This window comes from Littorina saxatilis, linkage group LG12 (assembly GCF_037325665.1).
Source record: "Littorina saxatilis isolate snail1 linkage group LG12, US_GU_Lsax_2.0, whole genome shotgun sequence".
NCBI classification, from domain to species: Eukaryota; Metazoa; Mollusca; class Gastropoda; order Littorinimorpha; family Littorinidae; genus Littorina; species Littorina saxatilis.
The window spans coordinates 71,542,691-71,551,411 of record NC_090256.1 but is presented as its reverse complement, the minus strand read 5'-3'; the positions used below and the strand labels follow the sequence as shown (position 1 = coordinate 71,551,411).

The window sequence follows — 8,721 nt, the reverse complement described above, 5'->3', positions numbered from 1 at the left end:
TGTGCTTAATTATTGGGTTGAATCTAAGTACTCGTGATTGTTTAAAGTGTGTTTTGGGGCTTAGATAGGATTCATTGAAGTAATTTCAAGTGAAGTTGAATGTGAATCGATGACGATTCCATGCAGATGACTTGTCAAATGACAAGATCACAAGATTCGAGGCTTTTGACCAGTCAGCCAGTCCCTTCAATTGGTCAATATCTTGCAAACCATTTCAACCGGAGATCAAACATAATTATGTGTGACTTCCAATATATATGTGTGACTTCCAAGCATTCACACTCCATATTGTAGGCGTACTCCGCATCACTATCATCACTAAAGAACAACTCGTCCAACAGCAAGAAATTGGCAGCCATGTTTATGGCCCGATTGCGCTTGATTGGTACTTTAGATCAAATCGCCCGCGTCACGTGGCGGGCGATCGCCTGGTCGCCCGCTTTGAATCCCAATCAAGCGGAGCCACTTTTTCTCAAGTGACTCAAAAATACTCACTCGTCCAACATATTAAGCTGCACGAGCCAATATAATTATTTACACGTTAATTCCTGTTTTCTAAAGCCAAGAAAACGTTACGTAAAACCCTCACATGTTTAAGCAGTGTAGCACAATAGCTTAGGCCTACACAATAACGTTAAACACAGAAACAGTCACTCTTCTCACAAGTCATACGACAACATGACATGAAAATATAACCGGTTTCAAACATACCTCAAAAGAGTGTAAAGCCAACATTTAGTACAGTCGCCGGCCTGGCATGAATATGAAAATGGAAGATATCACGTAGACTGATAGGGAAAGTTCGTCAGTCTTCATCCTTCTTCAGTCAGATACCTAAAACAGGAGCCCGTCTGCTAAAGTGTTACGAAAAACATGAGTCGAGCTTGGCTCCTTGACGGCGACTGATTTTACAAAGTCGTTCTTGCTATGACATTGCCAGTGAGCTGTCGCCTGCATTACTTGCACGTGAAAAACCTTGTCAGTTACACAAAGGTTCAACTGCGGTCAACGCGACGGTATGCAGCCTATAGCCCTTTCCAATGTCTGACCATCGCTATAGTCTATTCTATTTACAACAATACACATTACCAAAAATACGAGTAAACTGCTTCGTAACATCACCCCCTTTCCTCAAAAGAAAATGAATTGTTGAAAAAACGATGAAATTTTCTGAATCTCGATCAGAGATTATCCAAAAAGTCAAAAGAATTATATACAGGGGTCATGTTCAGAAGCTGTTTAAAAAAAATATCATGAATGAAACTCGAGTAAGACCTTGGCCTTGCAAGAATATACCAGTCAACACATCAAATCAAAAATCAAATAAAATCTGAAAATGTTACTGGACAAACAGGACAAACAAAACAATCATTCACACCCGTGTAAGCGCACGTGCCTTGAGATAGAAAACAATACTGCTAAAGGGTCAAACAAACAAACACTATTGGGCGCCATTTGTTATGGAGTGGTATAGCCCTTATTGCGCCAGATGTTATGGTCCCTTATTGGGCGCCATTTGTTATGGAGTGGTATAGCCCTTATTGCGCCAGATGTTATGGTCCTTTATTGGCCGGTTTCTAGACAATCATAAATGCCTCTACACCACTCTATAAATTTAGTATTTGTTTACAGGCTTGAATGTAATCTGAATAGTTGTCCGCTACCGTAGCTTACAAGGCACAAGCGCACACGCACTCACACACGCAAAAACCTGGTGTTAAATGGATCTTGACACTGCCAAGACTAATTATTATTGTTTACAAAGCTTTTTACATCACAAAATCATTTCCGGGCTTCGACCAGTACTCTAGGCCGACAACACCGCAAGAAACTCTACAGTCCAAGACGCAGACACCTTTTGGCTCAAACAAAGCAGCTTAACAGGTAAGACGAATAGGTATTCTACTGTACGTTACCCTACTGCCATCTTTCGGCCCTCAAGATGTTGGTATGGCTGTAAGTCCTTCAGACGACTGACAAGGGTGCACCAGTCCTCACGACACCGCAACCATTGCTTGACGTAGTCCTTGATCCTTCCAGTTCGTCTCGGCGGCTAACTGTAGAACCCTGCCAGCTCTCCATGCCATGGTCATGTACACCAAGCCGCAGTTGACTGGTTCAGTTCAGCCTCCGGCGATGAAAACCCCCCAGTTGGAACACTGTAAAGTTTATAGTCCATAAGTCAACTTGTCTTTAGTTTCTTTCACTCGCACAATAAAAAATACTCACTCGTCCAACATATTAAGCTGCACGAGCCAATATAATTATTTACACGTTAATTCCTGTTTTCTAAAGCCAAGAAAACGTTACGTAAAACCCTCACATGTTTAAGCAGTGTAGCACAATAGCTTAGGCCTACACAATAACGTTAAACACAGAAACAGTCACTCTTCTCACAAGTCATACGACAACATGACATGAAAATATAACCGGTTTCAAACATACCTCAAAAGAGTGTAAAGCCAACATTTAGTACAGTCGCCGGCCTGGCATGAATATGAAAATGGAAGATATCACGTAGACTGATAGGGAAAGTTCGTCAGTCTTCATCCTTCTTCAGTCAGATACCTAAAACAGGAGCCCGTCTGCTAAAGTGTTACGAAAAACATGAGTCGAGCTTGGCTCCTTGACGGCGACTGATTTTACAAAGTCGTTCTTGCTATGACATTGCCAGTGAGCTGTCGCCTGCATTACTTGCACGTGAAAAACCTTGTCAGTTACACAAAGGTTCAACTGCGGTCAACGCGACGGTATGCAGCCTATAGCCCTTTCCAATGTCTGACCATCGCTATAGTCTATTCTATTTACAACAATACACATTACCAAAAATACGAGTAAACTGCTTCGTAACACACACACACACACACGGACGGACATATATACTGGACCGGTGGATAGGGACAGAGACTTTGATCCCGTAGAACCCACACAAATTAGCACCATTGACTCCAATTCTAATTGAATGATCATGTTAAGAGATGAATTTCCTCCACAACTGTCTGTCACCGGTTGAACAATATGCATGTTTGACGATTGTCTTTCACAGTGGACAGGACAAAAAACATCTTAAAAACAAACATAAGCAGAATCCCAAAACAAGAAAGGTGTGTTATTTGAACGTTATATTTAAAACAAAACAAAACGTCACATTCAATGATCTTCGACCGAGCGGTCTTTAGCGGTCTTTAGTGGTCTTTTAAGTGGACAAACACTTATAATACAGGAAAAAACACTAATTATTAAAATATCACCAGAATTGTTTGGGTTTTATAACGCTTCGGCAAATAATTCTAATCAAACGATCATGCTGAGAGATGAATTTCCTCCACAACTGTATATAGATGCATTTTTACGATTTGTGTAGCTTGTCTAAGTGACACGTTTGCCTGCAATCACGACTCGCTTGACCCCTACCCTGTATTACGCATTTCACAAAAAACGATAAAAAATATCCTCCCCGAATCTGTTTTTCTTTTTGATGTACCTTATCTGGTTCATATTTTCCAACAATTTGAAAATGACGAAAAAATCACGTGCAACAGTGGGCGCGAATGTAGTGCGTTTCTTTTGCCCCCTACTGTAGACACAGAAAAACGCTTTTTTGAACAAAAAGAAAGGAGGAGAATAATCGATAATGTTGTAATCACATAATTCGCATTTCAAGATAGATAAAGATAAAGCAGAAAGCAAATATGGGAAAGACAAATACGGCAAAAACTCAAAAGCGCGCACAAACAACAAGCTGGTAAACAACCTAATGTGAAAAGTGTAAAGAAAGAAACTGACATCTTTATGTGAAATTATAATATCGATTGCTTGCAGTGATTCAAGTAAACAAAAACAACACCTTACAACGTGATGATTCGTTAGTTTTACTCTGGTGATGGTTTATAATTATTGGTTGAATTGGTTTGCCCTTTTGTTACAAAGAAAGAAACTGACATCTTTATGTAAAATTATAATATCGATCACTTGGAGTTAATTAGTTTTACTCTGGTGATGGTTTATAGTTAGTGGTTTGATTGGTTTGCCCTTTTGTTACAAAGAAAGAAACTGACATCTGTATGTAATATAACAATATCGATCACTTAGAGTTGATTCAAGTACCCCCCACCCCCCCCAAACAAACAAACAAATAAACAAACAAAACACGTGAAGATGGGTTGGTTTTACTCTGGAGATGTTTTTATAATTAGTGGTTTAATTGGTTTGCCCTTTTGTTTAAAAAAAAACTGACATCTGTATGTAATATAACAATATCGATCACTTAGAGTTGATTCAAGTACCCCCCCCCCAAAAAAAAAAAAAAAAAAAAAAAAAACAACCGTGAAGATTGGTTGGTTTTACTCTGGAGATGTTTTTATAATTAGTGGTTTAATTGGTTTGCCCTTTTGTTGTTGCTCCTTTCCGAGACGGAACAGTTGGCGAAAACAGACCAAGTGATTTGGGAAGTTTTAACGAGAAACACATTGATGGAAGTAAAACAATTCTACGTCCTGTTAGCGTTTCACACTTAAGAACCATTCCGCAAAAGCTGCATAAATTCGGTTTTGCTTCTTAGTTGAAGATTAGATACCTCTCTGGGTGGTAAGGTGTGTGCATTGTAGATTATTAGCATTTGGCACTTTTCCAAGATCAGTTAACGGTCTGCCTATTCTGTGTCAGTCTGGATCTAATCTGTGTCAGTCTGGATCTAATCTGCTTTCTTTCTTTTTCTTTTTCTTTCATGTTCTCTCTGAACAAATAGAAACACATGCATGCTTCCGTTTCAGTATTCTTAGTTAGCTGACATCACTGGTCGTACCGCCCTGATATGGCCTTTCATGTTCTCTCTGAACAAATAGAAACACATGCATGCTTCCGTTTCAGTATTCTTAGTCAGCTGACATCACTGGTCGTACCGCCCTGATATGGCCTTTCATGTTCTCTCTGAACAAATAGAAACACATGCATGCTTCCGTTTCAGTATTCTTAGTCAGCTGACATCACTGGTCGTACCGCCCTGATATGGCCTTTCATGTTCTCTCTGAACAAATAGAAACACATGCATGCTTCCGTTTCAGTATTCTTAGTTAGCTGACATCACTGGTCGTACCGCCCTGATATGGCCTTTCATGTTCTCTCTGAACAAATAGAAACACATGCATGCTTCCGTTTCAGTATTCTTAGTTAGCTGACATCACTGGTCGTACCGCCCTGATATGGCCTTTCATGTTCTCTCTGAACAAATAGAAACACATGCATGCTTCCGTTTCAGTATTCTTAGTCAGCTGACATCACTGGTCGTACCGCCCTGATATGGCCTTTCATGTTCTCTCTGAACAAATAGAAACACATGCATGCTTCCGTTTCAGTATTCTTAGTCAGCTGACATCACTGGTCGTACCGCCCTGATATGGCCTTTCATGTTCTCTCTGAACAAATAGAAACACATGCATGCTTCCGTTTCAGTATTCTTAGTCAGCTGACATCACTGGTCGTACCGCCCTGATATGGCCTTTCATGTTCTCTCTGAACAAATAGAAACACATGCATGCTTCCGTTTCAGTATTCTTAGTCAGCTGACATCACTGGTCGTACCGCCCTGATATGGCCTTTCATGTTCTCTCTGAACAAATAGAAACACATGCATGCTTCCGTTTCAGTATTCTTAGTCAGCTGACATCACTGGTCGTACCGCCCTGATATGGCCTTTCATGTTCTCTCTGAACAAATAGAAACACATGCATGCTTCCGTTTCAGTATTCTTAGTCAGCTGACATCACTGGTCGTACCGCCCTGATATGGCCTTTCATGTTCTCTCTGAACAAATAGAAACACATGCATGCTTCCGTTTCAGTATTCTTAGTCAGCTGACATCACTGGTCGTACCGCCCTGATATGGCCTTTCATGTTCTCTCTGAACAAATAGAAACACATGCATGCTTCCGTTTCAGTATTCTTAGTCAGCTGACATCACTGGTCGTACCGCCCTGATATGGCCTTTCATGTTCTCTCTGAACAAATAGAAACACATGCATGCTTCCGTTTCAGTATTCTTAGTCAGCTGACATCACTGGTCGTACCGCCCTGATATGGCCTTTCATGTTCTCTCTGAACAAATAGAAACACATGCATGCTTCCGTTTCAGTATTCTTAGTCAGCTGACATCACTGGTCGTACCGCCCTGATATGGCCTTTCATGTTCTCTCTGAACAAATAGAAACACATGCATGCTTCCGTTTCAGTATTCTTAGTCAGCTGACATCACTGGTCGTACCGCCCTGATATGGCCTTTCATGTTCTCTCTGAACAAATAGAAACACATGCATGCTTCCGTTTCAGTATTCTTAGTCAGCTGACATCACTGGTCGTACCGCCCTGATATGGCCTTTCATGTTCTCTCTGAACAAATAGAAACACATGCATGCTTCCGTTTCAGTATTCTTAGTCAGCTGACATCACTGGTCGTACCGCCCTGATATGGCCTTTCATGTTCTCTCTGAACAAATAGAAACACATGCATGCTTCCGTTTCAGTATTCTTAGTCAGCTGACATCACTGGTCGTACCGCCCTGATATGGCCTTTCATGTTCTCTCTGAACAAATAGAAACACATGCATGCTTCCGTTTCAGTATTCTTAGTTAGCTGACATCACTGGTCGTACCGCCCTGATATGGCCTTTCATGTTCTCTCTGAACAAATAGAAACACATGCATGCTTCCGTTTCAGTATTCTTAGTTAGCTGACATCACTGGTCGTACCGCCCTGATATGGCCTTTCATGTTCTCTCTGAACAAATAGAAACACATGCATGCTTCCGTTTCAGTATTCTTAGTTAGCTGACATCACTGGTCGTACCGCCCTGATATGGCCTTTCATGTTCTCTCTGAACAAATAGAAACACATGCATGCTTCCGTTTCAGTATTCTTAGTTAGCTGACATCACTGGTCGTACCGCCCTGATATGGCCTTTCATGTTCTCTCTGAACAAATAGAAACACATGCATGCTTCAGTTTCAGTATTCTTAGTTAGCTGACATCACTGGTCGTACCGCCCTGATATGGCCTTTCATGTTCTCTCTGAACAAATAGAAACACATGCATGCTTCCGTTTCAGTATTCTTAGTCAGCTGACATCACTGGTCGTACCGCCCTGATACGGCCTTTCATGTTCTCTCTGAACAAATAGAAACACATGCATGCTTCCGTTTCAGTATTCTTAGTTAGCTGACATCACTGGTCGTACCGCCCTGATATGGCCTTTCATGTTCTCTCTGAACAAATAGAAACACATGCATGCTTCCGTTTCAGTATTCTTAGTTAGCTGACATCACTGGTCGTACCGCCCTGATATGGCCTTTCATGTTCTCTCTGAACAAATAGAAACACATGCATGCTTCAGTTTCAGTATTCTTAGTTAGCTGACATCACTGGTCGTACCGCCCTGATATGGCCTTTCATGTTCTCTCTGAACAAATAGAAACACATGCATGCTTCCGTTTCAGTATTCTTAGTCAGCTGACATCACTGGTCGTACCGCCCTGATACGGCCTTTCATGTTCTCTCTGAACAAATAGAAACACATGCATGCTTCAGTTTCAGTATTCTTAGTTAGCTGACATCATTGGTCGTACCGCCCTGATATGGCCTTTCATGTTCTCTCTGAACAAATAGAAACACATGCATGCTTCCGTTTCAGTATTCTTAGTTAGCTGACATCACTGGTCGTACCGCCCTGATATGGCCTTTCATGTTCTCTCTGAACAAATAGAAACACATGCATGCTTCAGTTTCAGTATTCTTAGTTAGCTGACATCACTGGTCGTACCGCCCTGATATGGCCTTTCATGTTCTCTCTGAACAAATAGAAACACATGCATGCTTCCGTTTCAGTATTCTTAGTTAGCTGACATCACTGGTCGTACCGCCCTGATATGGCCTTTCATGTTCTCTCTGAACAAATAGAAACACATGCATGCTTCCGTTTCAGTATTCTTAGTTAGCTGACATCACTGGTCGTACCGCCCTGATATGGCCTTTCATGTTCTCTCTGAACAAATAGAAACACATGCATGCTTCAGTTTCAGTATTCTTAGTTAGCTGACATCACTGGTCGTACCGCCCTGATATGGCCTTTCATGTTCTCTCTGAACAAATAGAAACACATGCATGCTTCAGTTTCAGTATTCTTAGTTAGCTGACATCACTGGTCGTACCGCCCTGATATGGCCTTTCATGTTCTCTCTGAACAAATAGAAACACATGCATGCTTCCGTTTCAGTATTCTTAGTCAGCTGACATCACTGGTCGTACCGCCCTGATACGGCCTTTCATGTTCTCTCTGAACAAATAGAAACACATGCATGCTTCAGTTTCAGTATTCTTAGTTAGCTGACATCACTGGTCGTACCGCCCTGATATGGCCTTTCATGTTCTCTCTGAACAAATAGAAACACATGCATGCTTCCGTTTCAGTATTCTTAGTTAGCTGACATCACTGGTCGTACCGCCCTGATATGGCCTTTCATGTTCTCTCTGAACAAATAGAAACACATGCATGCTTCAGTTTCAGTATTCTTAGTTAGCTGACATCACTGGTCGTACCGCCCTGATATGGCCTTTCATGTTCTCTCTGAACAAATAGAAACACATGCATGCTTCCGTTTCAGTATTCTTAGTCAGCTGACATCACTGGTCGTACCGCCCTGATACGGCCTTTCATGTTCTCTCTGAACAAA

General features: G+C 41.4%; 1 long non-coding RNA gene across 1 annotated transcript; it reads right to left on the bottom strand.

The window, feature by feature from the left end:
- Positions 1 to 1,717: 1,717 nt before the first annotated feature.
- On the bottom strand, positions 1,718 to 2,834 carry LOC138982712 (uncharacterized). Its single transcript, XR_011460938.1, has 2 exons — positions 2,446 to 2,834; positions 1,718 to 2,159 (listed from the first exon to the last, which is right to left on the bottom strand). It is a non-coding gene; the product is annotated as an uncharacterized lncRNA (long non-coding RNA).
- Between the last annotated feature and the right edge of the window lie 5,887 nt (positions 2,835 to 8,721).